This window comes from Apodemus sylvaticus, chromosome 3, assembly GCF_947179515.1.
Source record: "Apodemus sylvaticus chromosome 3, mApoSyl1.1, whole genome shotgun sequence".
NCBI classification, from domain to species: domain Eukaryota; kingdom Metazoa; phylum Chordata; class Mammalia; order Rodentia; family Muridae; genus Apodemus; species Apodemus sylvaticus.
Genome location: NC_067474.1, coordinates 89,256,605 through 89,280,823, shown reverse-complemented (window position 1 = coordinate 89,280,823; position 24,219 = coordinate 89,256,605). Strand labels below are relative to the sequence as shown.

The 24,219-nt window shown below is 36.5% G+C and overlaps 1 pseudogene; it reads right to left on the bottom strand.

Annotated features, from left to right (window-relative positions):
* Window positions 1-7,910, bottom strand: part of LOC127680272 (developmentally-regulated GTP-binding protein 1-like) — a 35,707-nt pseudogene extending 27,797 nt beyond the window's left edge.
* Between the last annotated feature and the right edge of the window lie 16,309 nt (window positions 7,911-24,219).

Genomic DNA, 24,219 nt, shown 5'->3' with positions numbered 1-24,219 from the left:
GTGCTCCCAGACCAGAAGAAGGATGCTCACAGCACCATTGCAGAGAGAAGTCCTAGGTTTTTGTACCAGGCTTCTCAGTCTTGCCTGTCCCATTATTCATTTTGGCAGATATGGAATTTTGGTTTCACTCATTTAGCATCTTTCCATAGAATAAGTCATTTCTCTACCTGTGATTATCAGACCTTTTCATATCAGAAAGACAGCATTTGGTCTTCCTTGTCAAAATGAGATTGGAGTATGTTTTATTGCTGTGGAAGAGAGGTGCAGGACAAAATGTCACGATGAGATTTTAAACTAATGGCTGCTACTCTTGTCTTAGTATTGAAGCATCTTCTAAAAGACGAAGATGCCACGAAAAAAGAAGTTAAAGTGAGTATCAGGAAATGCTCAAGAGCTAGCTGTAACTGAATCTATGGAGTGCAGAGATATGATCAGAAACATAGCACATAGGAAAAACAAAGATAAATTGTGACAGAAACTTGAACCTGGGAAGAGAACATTGGGCAGGCACTCAGGTGAGAAAATGAAACAGTTAATCTCCCCAAAATAATTAATTTCTTTTTTGTTCTTTTTTTAGTACTAAGCAACATTTGATAATTTCTTGTGTGTTCCTGGCCTGCACTCACGCAACTCATAAAAATGTACAGTCTCCATGTGTGTTCCATTGCCTGACCTCAGAGAGCTCAACAGTGGACAGACCAGCATAGCCATAGCAGTGACAGACTGGAATTTAAACTTTGTTCGTAACGCAAAAAAAAGTGCCTTTGTTACTCAACAGATTCAGAATTTCTGTATGAATTCTATAAGACAGAAAGGAACAGGAGAAGTTTCCTGAGAGGAAGGTGCTTCTAAATAAAGGGAACTGGGGCTTCATAAAATAATAAGGAGAGCACACTCAAGTTTATGTTTCAGAAAGTGAAGTATAGGTGGAGCCTTAAATGCATAAAACAACAAAAGCCAACCAACCAAGCAGACAAAAAACACCACCAACAAAAGACAAAAGCAAAGCAAAAAAACAAAGAAACAAAAAAACCCACCACAAAACAAACTACAGACTTGCCCTACGTATTCTAAGATAGAGGGGAGCAGACTGAACATAGAAGGGACTGAACAAACCAGCTGGACCCAGGAATATGAGGGTGACAGAGGACTAATTCTAAGCAATGTGACTACTAAATTTAGGAAATATTACCAGCTTATTTTATTAATTTTTGGCCCCTATGAAAGGCTGACAAGGTCCCAAATATCCTTCTCAAATATTCTAAAATTATTGAAACATTCTGTTCTCATATCAAAACTTTATGAATTGGCTGGAAATATGGCTTAGGAATTAAGAATGCATACTTCTCTTCCAGAGGCCTCAAGTTCTGTTTCCAGCACTCTGGTCAGGTAACTCACTACTGCTCGTTAAGTGTAGTTTCAGGAGATCTAACACTCATGGCCTTCATGGCCACTTCACTCATGGCCACTTCACATGCACACGTGCACATAGGCATACACATTCACATAATTTAAAATAAAATAAGTCTTTAAAATTAACATATTATATATGTTCCATATAATCCTAATTTTCCAAATGAAAACTTCTTGCCTAATCAGAATCCCAACCTTAGGAAGGACATAATTAAAACCACTAGGCTCTCAATTGTAGCTTTTTTTGCCAAAAAAATCTATATAGCCAATGGGAACTCTATTCTCATTTGTATAGGAATTAATTAGAATGCTCTTATAATTTTTAAAAACTATCTATATTAGAATTGTTCTTATTCTCCCAATTAGAGAATTACTACATTTTTATAAATTATGCAATAAAAATTTAATCATTTAACACATGTACAAGCACATTTTCAGAATAATATTGATAACTAGGCCACTGAAGAATTATCTAAGTATTTAAAGTGAGATAAATAGTGGTAAGTTTAGTTTTTTCAGCAACAACAATAATAGACACTGGAAAGGATTAGTGGGAGACAGGAGTATAACCTTGCTCTCCAGTCTAAATATAAACAGTGTATCTCAATAATTAAAGTACTAACTGGGAATTATTTTCTATCATATCAATAAGTCATGAAAGATATTTAGCACAAGATGTAAACTATAAACCTCTAAGCACACAAACATTACCATGGACTAGAAATTGTGCTTTAGAAGTCCTTGTTTTGAGACATTTTATTTTGCTAAAATATTTAGCATTTCAACAAATTAGATTAGTTCAATGTCAGTTTCTTCAGTTATAGAAAATTGGCGGGGGTGGCTGTCAATTCTAATGTAAAAATTTAGTTTCAGGATAAGAGAGAAAAGATACTCACTCTCCCCTAGTCAAAGTCCCATTTGGAACGGAGCTGGCATCAACAGCAAATTCTTCAACTCATTATCAGGCTGAAAGACCTTCAGCATCTACTAAACTTTATAAATTGAAAGACGGCATTGATTTTTATAATCAGACATATAAAGTGAGTTTGTTTTCTTATAAATTTTAAGAGAAAAATGCTAAAAATCTTTTCAAAACTTTTACTAGTAACATTCCTACAAGGGTAGGGACAGCCTTCGCCAGTACAAGTGAACCAATGTCCCGGTGTTGCACTCTTCACTCCTTAATACTCAAGTCAGACAAGAAGCTGATTCCACATTGAAACTGCTGTTTGAAGACAGCAAACAGGTGAACAGAGCAGAGTGGTATGAGCTTTATCAAAAGTGCAGAACCGGGTCCTCCAGGCTATTTCCCAGCACTTCGTAATACCACTTGCCTTCTCTACTTGTACACCTTACAGACACGCTACAAGCACTGCTTCATTAGCATGTCTGGTATTAACTACTGTTATATGAAAAAAAGATCTATCAATATCATTAGTCTACATTCCCTTTACAGAGCGTTTTCAACTCTAGTTCCCATGGGGCGCTTTTGTTTTTTTAATTCAGAGAAAAAAAATGCTTGGAGAAATATCACTGACAGTTTTCACCCCAGTGAAATTGCTAAAAGGCATTATTTGCTGATTTACTCTCTCTTAATTGAATAGCGCTAATAAGCTCAACAGCTGCCCCTCCTCAACCCCCTGCTTTGTGTCAGAAAGTGAAAGGACTTGCCCTTGCTGGTTTAGCATTTAACAGTCAGGAGAGACTGCTCCATCCAGCGTCCCTTGAGTCACTGGACCAGAACAAATTCAGTCCGTTCAATCATGTGGCATCAGGCAGCTCTGGAAATGCAATTTGTTGTGAAATTTGTTTTTGCATTTGCGATTAGAAGCCAAGCGTTGGCTCTTCTGCACTTCTCTGCTGGATCACATCAAGTCAAAGGCCGGCTTCCGTATCGTAGCTTGGATCACTCAAGGAATTCAAACAGATGCAATTTTGACAGCTGAATTGGGCCTGATGTCCATCAACTGTTCAGGATACCTCACCTTCTGAGCTGGCAGGGGCAGGCAGTGATCCACCAGTTTGGAAATCAGAGTTGTCTCATGACTGCCACTTTTCTGGGTGTCAGAGGTCAGGAGTCATGATTGGAAACGTGTTTATCTATTGTTCTGAAAAACTTTGCAAACTGAGAAACAAAAAAGCAATATCTGTGGTCTAGGGAAGTGAGTGGGATCTCAGCAAGTAAAAGTACATCTCTTCAAATTGCAAGCTAAACAAGGACCAAGCTTTACTGCAAACAAAGGAAAGGAGACCCCTGGGACCTGCTGCCTGTACCCTGGTGCTTTATTTTATGTATATTTTCATATAGTGGTTTGCAGTGAATGGAAGAACCATCAGCTCTTCTTTAGTGTGTCTAGCCTAGCACTTCACTTTCATCTTCTTGTCGGTAGAATAACTATTCAGAAACACTGGGGACACTCTATTTGATGTGAAATGTGCTTTTAGCATGATATGTCAGTATATTTGAATACAGAGGCATTCAAATATATACCTTTGTGACACTCTTATAAAAGCAACCAAACTCCAAATCATGCGGACCTGACCAACTGTGGCTTCTCACAAAATGGGAAAGGAGACAGGGGCATTTGGTTTTTCCTGTGTGGTTTGAAAAGATGTCTAATATAATTAAAATGCAGTGCATTTAATGTAGCAGGGAATTATTTCATTTACACAGAGCTGCTCAAATGAATCCTCTCAGGACAGTAGTTTCTTAAACCACCCTGACAGAGCCAACATTCCAACCTTAACAGCATATTTGGAGACATCCTGTCTTACTTCATCCTTTATTAATTAAGATTGAATTTTTCATCAGCATTTTACTCTTTCTGAACCTAAAAGGATGGATCATAGCCATGGAAGCCACAGATAAAATAACTGTACCTCACTCACATCTAACTGCAAACCCTCTGTTATTTTACCATACCATAAAGATGAGGCTACCAAATGACAAGTGTAAAAATGTGCCATTCCCCAACTGTTGATGGCGAGATGACCTGGAGCGCAGCCACTCACCTGCATCAATTCCTCAGCTGGTCATGAGATCATGCTCATTAAATCCCAGGCAGGTTAGCCATGTGCTCAAAACACTTTTCTCCCAGCATGCCAAATTCCATGCTCCTTTTATATATTTATGTATTTATTTTACATTTCTTCCCCAGCTTCCTATTGATTGGAAATGTGAGCTATTTTTAAATGGATTAAGCAGGCAGGTAAACACGTTAATTCACTTTATTGCTCAATTGATCCGACCCAAGTACTTTCGCAGGGACGTACATCAATCATGTTAAAATCACAAACTGTAAGTAGACAGACTAAACCATGAGGGGACAGCAATAAGCCTGTGGAGGGAGTGGCAGGAAGAGACAACAGCTAGCATTGAGACTGTTCAAGTCCAAGGGGCAATCACAGAGAGAACTGCGGCGGCTGGGGCATCCGACTTTTGTTAATGATGTTCCACGTATTTTCCCAATAATTGCAATAATACTACGACAGCTGGTAGGTTCACATCATTTCCTATCACAAACGTTCCAGTGGGTATTTTTCTTTTTGTATTATAACATTGGCCAATGAACAGTGACAAATATTATACTAGAAGCATGCCCTCTTGGTGGAGGTTATTGTCAGTTTTAGTGCAAAACAATAAAGGAGTTACCTTGTTTTTGGCCTAAGCCTAACTTTGCTGTTGTTACTTTTAGTTAACATATCAGAATTGACTAGAATGTTCTAGAAAAAATAACATGATTGCCTCTAAAATATTGTGGCTCACTGAGCTTAGAAAGGTATTGAAGAGCAGACATATAAACTGGACAGACCTGTCCAGCCTGTGTGGTGACTATCGTGAAATACTGCTAACAGTGGGGATGAGATATTGAATCTGCTTTCAAGGAGAGCTCTCAGACTTCCAGATTCAGAAGTTCATATCTGCTGAGGCACTTTCTATTTTTACTCATTGACCAAATAGCTGACAAAAAATTTTTTTACAAAAGCAATGGTCTGTTTGGGTTGAGTTTGTGGATATGCAATCTATGATGGTGGCAGAGACGTGGTAAGACGTGACTCCAAATTAGCTCAAGCTGTGAGGACTCCCTAGTTTGTCACATCTTCATTGAAAAGGAAGCAGTGAAGAGATGAGAATTGAGATCAGGGGGTCAAACACCAAACCCTGCCCCAGGTGACCTAATTCCACCAGATAGATTCTATCTCTAAAGGTTCCTCTGCCTTACAAAATGACATTCAGAGCTAGCTGGGAACCAAGAGCTCAAACAAAGGTGCTACTGGGGACATTTCACATTCTGTGTGTAATACACACTTAGGAGAGCAGCGAAGACCAACTAAGACAATTCAACAAATAGCTCTTGATGAAACAGTGTATAATTTTAGTTATTGTTCTTACACAAAATAATAACTTGTTACATCAAGTTAAGAATGAAATTTCTTAAACTTATTGGCGCCTGGAAAATATCTGTGGCTTCATTGAAATATAACTTGATGTCTTAATTTGCTGAGGACAAATTTCAAACACTAACAATTTAAGTCATGTGGTGATGTGGATAGAGGTGATTGTGTGTGTGTGTGTGTGTGTGTGTGTGTGTGTGTTGTGTGTATACAAGAAAAGGAAGAGCTCTCTCTCTCTCTATCTATCTATCCCTCCCACTCTTGGTCTCTTCATATCCCCCTGCCCCTGTCTCCATGAATCTATGCCAGGCCTCTTCTTCTCTACCTTCTATCTCTTTCTATTTCTCTACAATAAACTTTCTAAAACCATGAAAAAAAGAAGAGGAAAAAAGGAAAAAAGTTAGAAAAGAGGAAATCCATCAGCCACTAAAGGTGATACTTAAACACGTAAAGTACAGCAGTCTTACAAGTCTTCTAGATACTTGTGATAATATATAATAACTCATGTTATATAACGTATATTATGACATACATATTATGTCATATATTATATAACATATATTATGACAAAGAAACATAGAATATAAGTGCTTTATCATATTCATTTTAAAGATGAGGAAGCTGAACATTTAGAAACACTGGGTGGCAGAATGGAGTCTCAGAGGTAATAAGTTACAGCTCAGGTTTAAACTGACATGGGTTAACTGTGTGGATGACATATGAGGGTCTAAAAATACCACGCCAAATTCACTGAAGCACAAACACACCCTCATGTGTCTTTAACTCCCAGCACTCACAGGAACACAGGCACACTTGTGAGCGCTGTTTTGCGTGCAGTGATAGACAGCAGTTCTATCTTCATTAACCCTAAAGCTATGCTTGTATTTTGCCACTCAAGAAAACTGGAAGAAAAGTGAAAAAGAGAAATCTGAATAACAATAAGAATAAAGAAGTAAAAAAATAGATCTTATCAAAGTGAGAAACGCTTCTGTTTATTAGAAAAGAGATGGAAACAAAAGTAAGCCTAGTGCATAACTATTTATCTTACTGTCTTAAAACTGAAAATAAAGTTATATTCATATAATATCTGATTCTGATTATGGTTTTCCTTTCCACATTTTTTCCAAATCCAACCAAACTTGTCCCCTTCCCAACTCCCCATCTTCTTTTCTCTCTATTAAAAACACAGGCAAATAAAGCAGACTCTCCAAAAAAGAAAGAAAACAACGAAAGAGTAAAAACGTACAAGCAAACAAATAGAAAAATGAAACAAAGAACTTGAGGAATACATGCACACACGCAAACACCATAAAACAAATACCATACAACACAAAATCAGAAACTATTATATACGAGCAGCAGGCAGATACAGTAAAAATGATGTCCCACCCTCTAAAAAATAAACAAAAAGTAAAACAAACAACCCTCCAAATGTACCCTTATCATCCACTGCTAGTGCATACCTTTACCTCTTTACCTTCCTCTTCTTCTATTGGGGTACAAAATTCTAAGTTTTTCTTTTTGTTTTTTTATATTTTGTTTGTGTGGGTGTATGTATGAGAGAGAAAGAGAAAGAGACAGAGCATGAAAATGAAATTTGGATGAAAAGGAAGGTGGAAAATATATGAGTGTCCTTTGGGTTAAAGAAAGAATGTGACCAAAATATACTCTCTGAAAAATATTCTTTTCCACAATATTAGCATTTAATGAACCTCCTTGTGGCTTCAAGCCACCAGAACACAGACACCTCCAACACCCTCAATCTTCTCTTCAGCTCTTCAGCTGAAGAATTTGCCCTTCAGGATGACAGGTTCCTTAGGGAGAGTTCCTTTCCCCACAACTCTGTAGTAGCTCAATTGCACAACATCAAATATAGGAGCAACTCCAGTATTGGTTTTTGCAACTTTGACCCATGTCTGCTCACTGACCAATGTCCACAATTTATCCAGGTGGACAGTTGGGCAGAAGTTCTGTTTCTCTTCAAGTGGTAATGCCTCATACCAACTTTCCCAAAGTTACCTGGATGACATTTGTCGAAGCTGATCTTGTAGTGATGCATGCCTGCAGCTTGTGATGCCTGTGAGGCCTACGGGCGAGGCCATCGTGGTCACTGCCCACCTGGCCCTGAAGGTTCCCTGTCTTCCTCAGTTTTGATTGCAGGTCTGTGGCAGATAGGAAACAGGGTGAAAGACATTTTTGTTAAAATAAATAAATAAATAAATAAATAAACAAACAAACAAATAAATAAATAAAAGAACAAGTCTCTTGAGTAAATAAATGAGGTACACTGAGACATAAAGCATCAGAGAAAGCATGATGCTCACTTCACTGAGGTTCAAATTCACCTCAGCATAGGAAATTTAACCATATCCCTAATTTTTGAGAAGCATATGTGCACTGTTAGCAGACAGTATTCCAAAACGCCAAAGGATGAGGTTCTGACTCTTTTCCAGAATTCCTTCCCTTTTTAAAATATTGTTTGTTTATTTTCTTGGGGTTTCTATTACTATGATAAAGCCACGTGACTGAAAAGGGAAAAGAAAAATAAAGATTTATTTTTATTATACTTCCACCATGGAAGGAAGTGAAGGCAGGGACCTGGAGGCAGGAACCGGTATTCAAAGCCTGCTGCTCACTGGCTGCTCTGTCTGTTTTGCCGAGTTTACTTTCTTATAAACTCTGTGACCACCAGCCTGCTGGTGGCATCCACAATAGTGACTTGGGTCCTCCTGCATCAATCAAGAAAATGCTCCACAGGCTTGTGCCCAGGTCAGTCTGGTGAGGACATTCTTTCAGTTGAGGTTCTGATTGTGTCAAGTTGACATAAAATTAGGCATCATTTTATTTATTTATTTATTTATTTATTTATTTATTTATTCCTTAATCCATGCTCTGATGTGAATCTGCATGTATGTCTGTTCAGCACATGCATGTACAGTGCTTGCAAAGGCAAAAGGGAGCATTGGATCACCTGAAACTGGAGTTGTGGCAGTTGTTAGCCACCATGTGAATGCCACAATTGGAACCCAGGTAATCAAGAAGAGCAGTAAAGCATCTCTCTCTCCTGTTCCTCCAATTCCTCCAGACTGCTTTTTTCAAGAATATAGAAATAACTTGTCTCTCTGGAACAAAGATCAGTCTTATTTACTTTCTTGCACAATAAAATACCTTCCTCTGAGGCAGTCGGTAGGTCTGTGTTTTCTAAACTGAGGAAGCACATCACCTGCCTGGCCATCTTCCATGAAACATGGGATTTTGCACTTAGAAGAAACCACTGCAAATACCCTGAAGCTCTCCTGTGTGTCCTGCTGGGGGACAAAGCTCCATCTGTGTAATCCAGGAATCATCTGTCTTCTCTTAAAATCCATAGAGGCAGCTAGAGCAATTGAATTTACTAGTGGAGTAAACATTCAGACATGACTTGTATATAACTTTAGGTATTGGTGTTCTTGAACAAAAGTTAACAGAACTGTATACTGAATCCTCTCTGAAGAAATTGTGGGCTTTAACAAGGACCAAAACATGTATATCCTTTTTCCACTGATAGCCTTTAATATTTTCAGGAAGATTTTCCTACTATATTACTTGCTATTAAATATCTCTGTAACTATCTCCACAATTAAAGAAAGAACTCGCCAAGATATCCTCAGCATAACAAAACTTAACTAGTAATAGTTATCTAATCCAATGAGATTAAACAGCCTGATCTTAGATGTAAATCTATCTCACAAACATATTAAAAAAACAACATAAGACAAAACAAATGTATTTGAATATTTTGCCTGTAGGTATGTGTGCACATGACATGCATTCCTGGTTAGAGGTTAGACTACAGCTTCAGATCCTCAGGAATTGGAGCTGCAGGTGTTTTAAGACAAACTGTGACTGCTATAAACCAAGCCTAGTCCCTGTATGAGAACAGCAGTTGTGCTTAATCTCTGAGTCCTCATTATAGCCACAAAATATCTTTAGAAACATAATTCTCTGAATCCAGATGAAGTCAAAGCAGATTGAAGGATGTTGCTCTCTCCTAAACTCTTGTTTGCCTGATAGTTTTTCTATCTTTTATTTGTTGGAGAACTGCAGGTGTTTTCCCACAGTCTGCACTCTGTTGGCTGCTTTCTAGTTGTATCCATGAAAACAAATCTCAGTTTTCTGTGTTCTCTGTGACTGGTTGGGAATGGAAACTAACTGAGACTTATTCCTTTCCATTTCATGCAAAGTTCATTTTGAGTGCATTGTGTTTTTATTGGAATTTGTGTCTGCTTTTATTTGTGAAGATTAGTCCTTAATTTCAAGATTCATTAATCTATCTGTCTACAAAATAATCTTATGATTTTGCCATTTTACCTTAATTTATCACTAGTAAAACTTTAATATAGAGAAAGCTTCCTTCAAGAAAAATTTTTACATATAAGAAAGCTGAAATAAATGATCATGTGCAACAGTTTTCCAGTATTCAGAAAATTGTAGGGGTTTTATTTCAATTTAGTATTGGTTTATAAAGTATTTTCTATAATTCTTTTTCCTTAAACAAAAACCCACCATGATCAGAATTGTGTGTATGTCCTAAAGGTTATGTTTGGTGGAGTTTTTTCATGTTTTTTCTTTTGTTTGTTTTTGTTTTTTGTTTTATTTTGTTTTGTTTAGGACTAGAGGTATATACTTCATTTTATAAAGCATTTTATAAAATATGAAGTTAACAAGTACAGTGAGCATATAATTCTGTATTATCTTTAAGACTTTAAATGTGAAAACAAATTTGAGTTTTTATATTATATCCTATATAAATGCTTTCAAAGTGTACCTGAGATTTTTGAAAGAAGTGAATACATTATCATGACACAACTCCTTTTCTTAAATAAATAATTGTCTGTGATGTATTTGTTTCTTCATTTATTTACTAAAAAATACATCAGAAATCACCTCATAGAACTCTCTAGAGATATTCCTTATTCCACATGACTCTCTGTCTTGTAATCTGGATGTACCATGACTATTCTATCACTATATATTGATTGACAGTTAAGTTACCTTAATTCTTTTCTTAAACAAAAACCTCCCATTACCAGAATTGTGTGCATGGCCTTAAGGTTTTGTTTGGCGGAGTGTTTTCATGGGTTTTTTGTTGTTGTTTTGCTTGTTTGTTTGTTTTTGTTTTTGTCTTTGTTTTTTGTTTTGTTTTGATTTGTTTAGGACTGGAGGTTGTTTGCTGGCTAATTTGGGGAGTTTTGTTTCTTCCTTTGTGTTTGACATAATATTTTTTGAGATTGTTTTCTGGAATTGGGACTTCTGACTTCCAAAGAGAAAATACTTACTGAGTTATGATGTAACCCGTCACATGTAGTATGGAGAACTCTGTGTGCATTTTCATTTGTAGTTGTGTGGATTGTCACATGACAATGTGTCATCAAGATCATATCATTCTTCCACTTTGTTGACACAGGGTCCCTTGTTTCTTCTGCTAACTTCCGGCTGACCTTGTCTGACTCCCATTTTACCACTTTAGTGGTAGGATTAGAGATGAGCTGATCATTTCATCTGGCTTTAAAAAATGTGTTTGCCAGGAGCAAATTCAGTTTGTCAGGTATACAGACTTATGCTTTTTTCTGCTGTGCCATCTCAGCAACTGCATCCAACTGTTTACAGGAGTATGTTTCACTACAAAACTATCTTGGCAAAACTCCATCAACACTGAGATTTTTTGTCAGTCTAATAACTTGAGTTTCTATTTTTATTACTATGTTATTTTTTAGTGTAAAATTTGCAATAGTTTGCTATGCAAACTGCTTATTTGTGTAGCTCACCTTTTTTAAGGTAGATGACTTTTCTTCATATTATTGAAGTTCATTATACTTTACAGTCTAATTAAGAGCAATCATAAGTTCCTATCACTGAGCTTGAGCTCTGCATATGATTTAGAACTAATATTCCCAAGTCTCCACTTCATGCCTCCATGTTTTTTTCTAAGAATTTAAATTTCAACAAGATCCAAATGCTGCTACCATTTTCTTCCAATGTGATGAAATGTATTTCTAACACTTAAGATCTGTCATCATTCACAAAGCTTGTTGCACACTTATTGTTTCAGTATTCCTATCGTTTCAGCTTTCAAAATATATGTAAAAGCTTCCTTCTATTATAGTCTATTACCCCAACTCTGACCCAGGTGATCTTTCTGGATTCCTACAGGAACACTACTGCGCTCTCTGAGGTCTCACCTCCCTATAGATTTCATATGATAGTCAATGTGTTCCTTAAACATGTTAGTCCGCACTCTAGGCCCTCGTCTGCTCTGGCACAGGGCATTGCCTCTTGGAGAGGCAGAACTCAGAGTTTGAGTGCACTCACCCCTTGCTGCAGTCAGGGCAGGTGCTGGGCTTTAGGGAACTCCCAGGCACTGCCCCACAGGGAGGAAAACATAGAGGCATGGAAAAGCTGGAGCTGGTTCAGGGTCCCCAGGCCTGCTATGAGGAGGCTGAGGCCCTGGCGTTCTCTGGCTCTTGGACATCTTTGATGGGGACAGTGTGGCAGTTACGGGTAGGAGAGCAGAGAGGCCTTCTATGGGAGAATAGGCTGCAGCTCTGTAGGAAAAGGCCTTCTTCATGACTTCTTATGTCGGATCTTGATAAAAAGATAGATGGTTCTAAACAGTTTATTGTCGTGACAGAAAATGAATTTGTAAAACCATATTCCTCTTCTGAGGGTAGGCCTGAGATTAAATTACCTTTTGCAGGGAGGAAAGTCTAGGAAAGGAAATGGCCCTCTGGGCCTCTAGGTACCTCATTAGTGTGGAAAACTCTATTTAGGGCCCACATAACCATAGGACTCATTTCTTTTATGTGCAAAGCCTGGCACATGTTCCAAGACAGGAGTCTGGCAGGGAGCTGGGAGTCACCGAAGCCTCAGGTGTGTGCCTATTGATCTTCTGGGTCTCGATCTGCTCTACCTTATGAAACTTCCTGGCATGGTTTTATGTCCCACACACATCATGCCTGAGTACGGAATCTTCTAGTATTTAAACTATTATAATATCTAACACTCTATGAGTAACCACTGGCCTGTCAGGACCTATAGCCATTAGTGACAGTTTCTCTGACCACAGTTTCTGAACTAGGACATGCTGGAGCTCTGCCTCTGTCCCCAGCCCTGGGCTAGAAGCTGTCCCCATCAAAGATGTCCAAGAGCCAGAGAACGCCAGGGCCTCAGCCTCCTCATAGCAGGCCTGGGGACCTTGAACCAGCTCCAGCTTTCCCATGCCTCTTTGCTTTCCTCCCTGGGGGGCAGTGCCTGGGAGTTCCCTAAAGCACAGCACCTGCCCTGACTGCAGCAAGGGGTGAGTGCACTCAAACTCTGAGTTCTGACCATGTCATCACAGTCACTCAACTCTGATAACACTGGTTATCTTGTGTGTTTCTTGAACAAACTCATCATATTCTAGCCTCAAGTCTTCTGCATTTAAAATGCTCTTACCCTAATATCTCCATGGTTATTCATTCCATTATTTCCTAATCTGAGCTCGTAATGTGTCTGATTAAATCATCAGGCTTTCTTGAATGAAAGACCCAGACAAAGCAACTCTTCCTCTACATCACTTTCAATTCCAATCTGCCCTGCCCATTCTAGTACCTACAAGTAGGTGGCAAAATGGCTTGTTGCGTGTGTGGTTCTTTTACTAGAGAGTAGTTATAAGGTTAATTACTTTGTTTAGTTCACTGATATTTGCAATCTTCAAGAACTATGCCTGTCACATAGTAGGGACTTTATTGACAGCAAGTGAGTGACTAAACCAATTGATGATAACACAATATGTATAGCATGCTTTATGAATTTGGCAATTACAACAGATAGAAATATATGTAAACTAGCGTGATGATAAAAAAAAACAATGGACACAAAATTATATTAAATAAAATTTATTTGGTTAGGGAAACTTTGGTATATATAAACTTGAATAATGCCTCCAATGCAGAATAAAATAAAATGGAGAATTTTTTTTAATAATACGTTGCTCTGTTGGTACATAGAGCAGTATACTATGAAGAATATAAATTCTGAAATTATTTTGTGGATTATATAGTTTATTTTTGAATGATGAAGACCATGATTTCAGAGCAATTACATTTAAGAAAGTATTCCTGTGCACTAGGATTAGTTACATGTTATTGTGATCCCTAAAAATCAATAATTGGAAATGAAAGGCAGTATAAATATAGTTCCATGTATTACAGTGAAGTAGCTAGCATATAGTATCACCAGTATTGTGTGACATCATGTAAGGTACTGGTCTGTGTTGTTTGAATTAAATATGTTTACTCAGTACTTCTTTATGATTACAAAACTTGGCTGCAATTTACTTGAAAGCAACAAAGATTGTTTCTACCTGCTGTTTCTTAGTTGAAAAATTCAAATTTGCCTCAAGAAGACATTCTTTTTCCTTTAATAAGCGATTAATAATTTCACTGGCTCTAATTTACTGTAAGCAAAGCATCTTATTAGTAATGTGCTTAATATGAGTTATTAAGTTTCCATTAGACTAAATTACCACCCCCAGAGACCTGTGAAGCTACTTTGGTATAATTTGCATATCCAGTACCTACACATGTCACCTTTTTAAAAGTGCCATAGACACATGTGTGAACACGATTCTACAGAAAAGGAAGTTGTCTTATAAGAGCTTAAATGATACTAAAACAAAATCCATATTAATTTTCTAATTGCATTTAACAAGTTCATCAATTTTTGCAAGCATTAATGAGTTGATTTAATACTAGAAGGCATACAGAATGTAAATTTTTCTGTGAATCTTATAAACACTGAAGCAGAAATATCTATAAGGTTTACTTCCTCTAGCTTAAAGTAAGAGGGCTGGCAATACTGTCTAAGGAGATTGACATTGAAAGCATAGCAAGGAGTAGAGGCTGGAGGGTTTTTTGGGGGGTTGTGTTTTTTACTTTTTGTTTGTTTTATGGTATAAATGAGTCTTTGTCCAAATATAATGATCTTTTGATGGTAGAACCTAGGTCCTTGACTATGCAAGATGAATTTTCTGCCATTCAACTACATCTCTACCGATTTTGTCTTCTAATTCTAGAACAAATGCTGTCGATTAATTAATGAACATGGTTTCCTATGATAATTGAAAGAATTCTAGGAAGTGGGTATGTTTCCAATAATTATATGAAGATGTAAATTTGCACTGAAAATGTGGTTACTAAAAGCATTGGGCTATTAACTAATGAAAAAAAAACCTGTGCATATTTTCTAACCACATATCTGCAAAGCAGATTTATCAACTCAATTTCTCAAGGCTAACAAGGGTATCAGGCTGGATTAGAAGTCAGAAGTCTCTCTATTCCTCAACACACATGATTAATGCACATCTGTTCCCTAGTGCACAGCATTAATTTTAGAAGTAATGCACCAGTATTAGTCTGAGTTGACCCAGAAAGGCACTGAATCACACAGGGCAATATTCTGTGTTCCCATTTCACTGTGATCTCAAATCTGAAACATATAATCCATGTCTTCATCCAAACTATCAGGAATAAAAATATAGGGAGTCAGAAAGCCAGGTCTTCTGACTTTCCTTTCCTTTCCAATACCTCTCATTCTGTACTTCAACTTAAGTTTTCTAAATCATACTTCTCAAACAGTCACTTCAGTATGAGAACTTTTAGTATTTCTAAAGACCTTCTTAAGTTCAAAGTATGGATTTTTTTTTAACCCAGCAGAAAATCCAAACAGAAGTAAGGAAGGAAATTAAAATTTTTTTGTAATCCAGGTTAGGTTTGTTCAGAGGAAGCTTGGCTGGCTGAAATTAAGATAATGAATGAAAAGAAATCTTTAGAATCTAAAAGGAGTCCTTTCAACGTTCTGCAAACATGTAATCAGAGCCAAAACTATAGGAGTAGAATATTTAAAAAAAGCCAAAATTCAAGTGATACTTAAGAGAGAGGTCCCAAGTCTTCTAATGTAAGTGAACTGATAGCAATGAATGTTGAGAGTCCTGAACACGTGTCAAAGAACAGTGGAAAGAACTCAGATCTTGGAACATCAGGTTGAGCTAGTATCAAGCACACATAGCAGCAAATGCCACCCAGGTGACCTTGAATGCATACTCCAGCTTCTCTGAATTCCAGTTCAAAGAGAAAATTTGCATCTGAACAATTTAGATTTGTGTGGAAATTTAAACATGATAACTGCTGTACCCAGTTGTGCATATGAGACACTCAGCACCTGTTATGGTTTCTGTCTCTAAAGAGAAATTGGAAAAAAAGCAGCTGAGACTAAACATGTAGAACTCAAAGAGAGAAGAAGTTTGGGGATGCAAAGTTAACTGGTGATGCTGGTGTTAATATGTGGTTATTGTGTGACTTTTCCTATCTAGAGCTGAATTGAATAAATATCTCATATTTAACAAGAGACAGAAACGAAAACATTGCGCTAGTCCAGCTTAGTGATCCAGTTTAGTGAAATTATTTAAGGAAGATAGATAACTCAAAGTCACCCGCATACTATAAAGCCCTGCCCTTGCAATCCCAAAATTTCTGCTCTTATGGGGAGAGCCCTTGTATTCTAAGTTTCTGAAATTTGGGGTACTTGCAGGTTTTTTTTCCTTAAAACTTGTGAAATTCATGTATTTCCTCCTTTTGGGAGGGGAATGTATTAGCTTGCAAAAGGTAGCAATACAACAACAAAGTTTAAGGAAAATCAAACAGGAACAGAGAAACATGGCTAAAAATCAATGAATTTGCTGGAGGAAGTAAGATGACTTGGGAAAGAACCCTTATAGTGTGCAAAGTATCCAAGCCTCAGCATAGCCCCGCCCATTCCTCTACACTAGGCTCTTCATCTGAGCTTCATCCATGTCTCTGTGCTGGTCTCCCTCTCCTTTACTCTCTGTCATTTGCCGGGGGCTTCCCTTGGCAAGAGCATGTATTCTCTGTCCTATGGGTAGCTGCACTTCCAATTCACAGATGAGGACAGGAGCTTCAAGGCAGCTGGCAATGTTTCACTCCATCCAACCAGTTAGCAAAGATCTTGTTGAAGTTAAAAGATTAGAGTGCTAGTGTAAAACACAGTGAATTTCTATGTATTTCACACAGACATTTTTAACTAATCTACAGATAGTTTGATAAATCAGTAACAAATCTGGACTATAACTCTTATACTATGCTAAAATAGGAACACGGGAGAATGAAACAACACTACCTGCCCTCACTACTAAGCTGACAACCTTTTTAGGATTTTCAAACAAGGCTCTCTCTCTAACATCTTAGAAGCTTCTTCATGCTGTTCAGTTCTCCCTTCCCTGAGAGTTTTTCTGACCACACAGCTGAAAAGGAAAAACCCTGTTACAGAAGTCAAAGTTGTGAGTGTGCCTTTTAGAGCATTCAACATGCTGCTTCTTTCTGTCCATTGGGTTTTCAGAGTCCACAAAACCTTTTGACTTTACATGTCCACAATGCCAGCTTTAAGTTGCTGTAGTTAATGCCCGAATAAACGTTTGGTAAATGTCATTAACATGATTTAATGATTATTTTGTGCTTATCATTTCAAAATCATCACTTTTTTATATGATCACTTTATAGCAAATTAATAAGAATGCTTCTGAATGGTACTTGATAGTTAGCACATTATTTTCACCTTTAAATGTACCACTAATATTGTAAGCAGTTATATTTTTGTTAAAATATAAATGTTAATTATATTTAATGTTAATTAGTAAAAAGATAACATTAGAATAATGTTAATTCTTTGAGACACTGTCTCACTCTCTGTCTACAGCTCAGGCGAGTCTCAGCTTGTGGTCATCATCCTACTTTCATCTCCCAAGTGTTAGAATTACTGGTAGGAATCGTCACATCTGGCTATTTCATTCTTTGCTACCCTCAACTAATTTTTAAATATTTTCAAAGTAAGCATCTTAGAGAATTTTGAAACTTTTGTTTAATCATAATCCTATAGTAGTAACCAGTGTTTTTTGTTTTTTAAATAAATTGTTCTTGTCGTTGGCTTGTTTCTTCTATTGAAGACATATTATCCAGTTCTGCATTGTTAAGAATGCTGACCAAAATAGGCTTGTGATCAGCAGGTACAATGCTGTTTAAACTTGCTTACAACTTCCAAATATAAACATCTAAATCTAAACAATTTTCTTCATCTTAAGGAAAATAAGAAAGGCACACCCACTGAAGTGTAAACGCAGAGCAAGCTTGTATTTTCTGTCTTCCTGTTTTCTTTCCCTTAAGGCAAAGCTGCAGCTCAATGCCGTGACTGTCAAGGGTTTTTTTTTTTTTCTCTTCCTTTTCCCCCTCCTTCCCATCTTCCTCTCGCTCCTTCTTTTCTAGCTCTTGATATGTGTGGTAGAACTTGATCAGGTTGTTTCTTACAAAATTATGAAGCACGTGTATCTGAAGATGTCACTGTCTACAGTCCAATAGGCCACTTTCTGTGATAAAAATTCTGTCTCTGCAGAGACATCTCCTTTCTTTCTGTATGACTTGATGATAGTCCACCTAGACCAACCTTTCAGTCCGACCAAGTTTAAAACAATTTCAGACATTCAAGACACACATCGCCCTTCATGTGAGAGGAGATTAGGCTTGTTCATAATAGCTTCTTTTGAATTTCCACAATAGAGAAGAAAACCAAATGAGAACATAAAATCAATGCTGATTTTGTGTAGGCTTTAATGCCATCTTTGTTTTGAGGGTTGTACAGTTTTGGTTAGAGGCATGATGAAACCATAAGAAAATCCAGCCAGTATTTTATTCACTGTAAAAGCTGCTGTGATTATCCTGGGAGTTTGCAGATACCTTTTAAATAATCCATGGTTAGTACATTTCAGCCAACCAGGTAACCTTCCACTAAGGTTTGCAATTGCTTTACCAGGTGCTATAACAAAAGAACACACGGCATCAGCAACCACAAATGCTAAAATGAATTCCTATTATTTTAGGCAAATGACTTAATTGCATGGGCCTTGATTCCCTTACCTATAAAATTTGTAGCATTAAATAAGATCGCATCTATTAAACATTGATGCATTGCTCTCTAAACAAATGAAACCAAAAAACAAAACTCACCTTCACTTCTGGATATTTAATACCTACATGATCATAGAAAGAATATAAACATCTATAAATATATAGTGCATACATAAAATCACTTGTCTGCATACATGATTATGTGAGAGGTAGGTTTTATCTGATGTAACAAAAGTCAAGAAGTTATAGAGAAACTACAGGATAGGAGAATTTGGGCTCCTATTTTCTGTGCTGCCCTTTCCCGCTCTGCCTCCCATCTTCTTCACATTTTACTTTTTGCAAGACTGGCATCCTCATGATCACAAGATAATTGAAGGAAGAAAGAACTCAACTCATTTTTGCTCATTATTGGGGGGCGTCAAAACTTGTCCTCTATTAAAAGAAATTCTCATACAAGCTTGTGGTCATCAGTTGGATCCTTAGAACAACTAAAATGTCATTTCAGTGATGCACATCTGTAATACCAACTCTGTATCATCAGACCATGAGACATTATACCAAAAGAGGACACCAAGACAGAAGGTGATTAGTCAGCTGATGTGGAGTTAGCTGATGCCACAACAAAAGTAGCAAGTGATACCGTTTCTCAAGAAGGAGGAGAGCTAGAATCAACTCCAAAATGCAAGGCATGGCATGCAGAAACATAATCAATTTGGTAATGGATTAACTTGCCAAAACTATCCCTCAACCATGTCTAATTACACATTACTGGAATACTGAGAAACTTGCATAAGTGCACTGACATTTTACAGTCAGAAATAAAGGTTCACTGACTTGTTAGAGATTAGTGCTAGGACACATAAAGACTGGAAAGTAAGTGTGCGTTATGTTAATCTTAAATCCAAGAAACATGGCTGGGCCTTTCTTTTTATTAACAGTGTTTAAAATATATTTATAATTTATGCATAATTTACCTTAGCATTATTTAAAAAAATTCATTTTGAACTTAAATTGATGATAAATTTGTCATTTTCAAGAATTTGACTTGTGTACTTTAAGTGCACTGTAACTTTTGCTTTTTAGATATCTGTGCTTTTTTTTTAGCACAGTTATTAATCCAGTTACTTTCACTTTTTGATCACAGTGCTATGGCTAAAGATTTTGCTATATTTAAATGAATGTGGATTTTTTATTGTAGTTTGAGCTGCCCTTGCTTTCATTGCTTTAACCAATGCTTTGTAGCAGAGAAATACAGTGATGAGCTTACACAAAACTCTGCATTATAGATTTGTAATCTTCGAGACAGGCAGCTAGCTCTATGACACACATTTGTAAGATGGAAACTACTTTCTATGTGCCATCACTGCTCAACAGAGCAGTTGCCTTTGATAAATTCATTTCCAGCAAAATGGCTGTCTTCAAATTATGCTTTCATATTTTGAACCAAAATAGGGTTCTTCCATGTCTTCAGTTTTAATACCTACAATGATGGATAAATACATGCATGTGAGGCTTTGCTTTAAGATTCAACTTAATTTTATGTACATTTCAAACTACTCCAGTTACATCCATGCATCCCTGTTCTTTTGTTCTTAGGTAGAGTAATTACATTATATATTCTTGTGCATTCTTTGTCAGCATTGACTGTTTTCCACATCTAAGCCTAATTGGTAATATTTATCTAGAGCTTTGTAAATAATTAATCATCAATTATGGTAGGCTGCCATGGAAGAGAAATTATTTTGAAAACTACTCAAAGTTATAATTAATTTAAAAGTCAGAAACCTGGCCCTGTGACCAAAGTATCTCTCTGTACTTGAATGGGCATGGAAAGCAGTGGAGATTCTTTTATTCCATTCTACATACCTGAAGATACATCATATCCAGTTATTTCAGGGGCAGAGCAAACATGGTTCATTAATGAGAGACAGTGGTTCTGGATTCCATAATTCATGGGACTCAAAAGAAACCTCTCTAGTTCCTTTCTGTTTGAGAAGTTGAAGCCTTTTTAGAAATACCTCTATCAATTTTAATATTTGTAAAGTGTGATCTTACACAAAATAGCAAAACAACAATCTTAGCTATTATATTCATCTTTTCATATACTGGAGACTGACTGAACATAAGACCTTATCTATGCTGAACAATCATTCTGCTACACAGCTATACCTTCAGTCCTGGAAATTCCAAATCAGATCATTAAAAACTATGGAAATGAAATTAACTGATATCATGAAGAGTAATGATTCAGAGGAACAGAAAATTGAAATAATATATGTCCACTGCCGTAAAATTTTGTCTAAGTGGTTCTACATTAAGTGATAAGCAAAAGAAAGACAAATAGAAATAGTTAAAACTATTTAACAGAGTATGACAAAACTACCCATATGAAATCTAAATTCATATGAAAATTTTAATGGGCACTTGGGGAAGACAGATTTACAAAATTTATACTTTAAGTTTGTCTTAAATTCAAGCCAAATTGTCTATGCAGTTAATTGCATTTGTGTGCACAGTATAAAATATGCCAGAAGGATGAATGGTAGGTGGAAGAAACACAAGCCAGAGAACTAAATGATATGAAAACAATAAGCAAATTCAAGTAAAGTTAGAAGAAAATGTGAAATAGTTTATTTGTAAATATGTCAATTATATATATTATATATATAACAGAAATTATATATACATAAATATATATATATATGTATTCCTTTGTCAAAATCAAAATTTGCTCATAAAAACCCCATATTCTTCCACTGACAAGGCCTAAGTGAAGTTACTTCAATTTAGTCCTATTAAAGCCAAAAAATATGCCAACATAAGAAACTATGAGTCTGTGCAAGTCTATGATAATTGGATGCTATAATGACAATCTATTTCTTTCCCTAAAGCAGTGGTTGTAAACCTTACTAATGGTGCAACATTTTAATGCAGTTTCTCATGTTGTGGTGACTCCAAATCGAAAAATTTTTCTTTCTTTTTCTTTAATTAGATATATTCTTTATTTACATTTCAAATGTTGTCCCCTTTCCTGGTTTCCCCCTCGAAAATCCCCCTCCCCCTGATCACCAATCCACCCATTCCCACTTCCCTGTCCTGGCATTCCCCTATACTGGAGCATATAGCTTTCTCAGGACCAAGGACCAAGGGCCTCTCCTCCCTTTGATGTCCAACAAGGCCATCCTCTGCTGCATATGCATCTGGAGCCATGGGTCCCTCCATGTGTACTATTTGGTTCATGGGTTAATCCCTGGGAGCTCTGGGAATACTGGGTGGTTCATATTGTTGTTTTCTATTCCTACTTCAAAATTATAATTGTTCTACAGTTATTAATTATAATATAAGTATATGATATGCAGAGTATGCAATACTTCCCTTTGGGGGAAATTACCTGCAGGATGGGAACCAATGCTAAAGCTTTCCACAGAGAAACAAAGGCAAACCTATGAGGGGGTTAGCATTGGGGAATTCATACATCCTCAGTAAATCATGGTATATCTAAACATCTGACATAGGGAAGGAGTGGTGACAGAAAAAGGAAACCAAAATGAACAGAAAATGTCAGCAAAGGTGACAAAGAATGACATACAGTGACAATAAAAGCAACACAAAGTTAGGTTCCAATGAGTTGGGAGTCTTACAAGTTGGAAATTTATAGAAGAAAAAAAATGGTAAAATACAGAGATTCCAGTAAGAGAGTGTCAGGATATAACACTACAGTGGTATAGGACAAAAGACTACCATAGGAACTGCTGACCTTTCCCTGGAGGATTTCTGAGTGAAGCAGAAATGCAATTTGATATATGTAGAGAAGTTCAGCTTTTGAGAACAACTGTTGCTCTTCCAGAGAACCCAGGTTAGATCTCTGGCACTCATAATGTGGCACAAAAATATCCATAAATCTAATTATAGAGGATCTGCTGTCCTCTTCTGGCCTCTGAGGACAGCAAGCAGTTACCTGGTACACAGATGTGTGTGTGTGTGTGTGTGTGTGTGTGTGTGTGTGTGTGTGTGTGTGTGTGTATATATATATATATATATATATATATATATATATCAGGTATATACAGATATATATTTATGCACACAAAACAAAATTAATTTTATAAAAGAGATAATCTCTGAGTGAAAATACTCTGAATGAATTCAAAAAAGTGGGGACCCAGAAAGGGGGAAATCATTTGCAATGTAAATAAAAAAATAAAATAAAATAAATAAAAAAATGAAAAATAAAAAAGAATTGTAGTCATTGGTACCTGCTAAGATGGGATATATTATGTCATCTTTCAATTGTTACAATCCCCCTTTTAAAATGTATTCTATGTTTTGATATGATTATGAAATGATTTTTAGTTCATATACACCCATCAAAACAAAAAATAAAGAAAAGAAATGTCAGTCTCATCTTATGTAGCTTCCTTTAAATTCTTTATATTCCGCATGTGATGATAAAATCTGCTGCAAGAACCAGGTTAGTGGGTACAAGGCCACTTGGAAACAGCTGCTTAGCTCAAATAATTCTTTGCTCTTTCTCTGATTGAGATACATATGTTAAGGGTAAGATCTCAGAGGTGTAGTGGTCATGCTCAAGACCCTGGAACCAGTACTCACCACTACACATATCTGTATGTGCACTCACATTGTGGAACTAAGATAAACAGCAAATATTTACCTGTTGCACATCCATTTTGTAACCTAAAATATAAGAAATATTTTATGTTCACAATGTTATTTAAAATAACATTCATGTAGTAATATTTTCTTAGACATTACTACAGAGGAAAATAGGCCTCAGAGTGAGAAAGTTATGTGTGTAAAATTGTATACCTTACAAAAGATCATGAAGAGATTAGAAGTCTATATCTTTCTGATTTGTAATTGACAGCCATTGACTATTTTTACCTATAAAAGAAAATAAGGATAATTATCATATTGGTGATCCAAAGATTCTAAAGACTTCAGAGTAGCACAATTAGTAATTTTCCTAGAGTGGCATTTAATAACTATATAAGGGGAGGATGCAGGAATTGGTGGATGAAATAATTTTGTGCATAACCTAGGTCATAGCAGGTTGATGTGAGTTTACTCTGTAAGCAGAAACCTTAGATATTAGCAGAAAATTATATCTTGAATAATTTAATTGTTTGTACAACAAACTTCAAACATATGTCCTTAATGGTAGGTCTTGAAAATTTCCAAGTGTAATTATTGAAATTCACATGTGTGCAGTTCATACCTAAAATCATAGTGACAAATATGAGCTAGAATTTTGACCTTGACCCCTTTAATACCAGTGGATTATGATCCAAATTGTTGGGCTTTGTTCCATCTCTCCCTCCAGAAATGTCCAATGGTAACAGCAAAGTTTGGAGTGTTCAGAATGGTTCTTCTTATAATGATATTTCAGAAATAATGATAT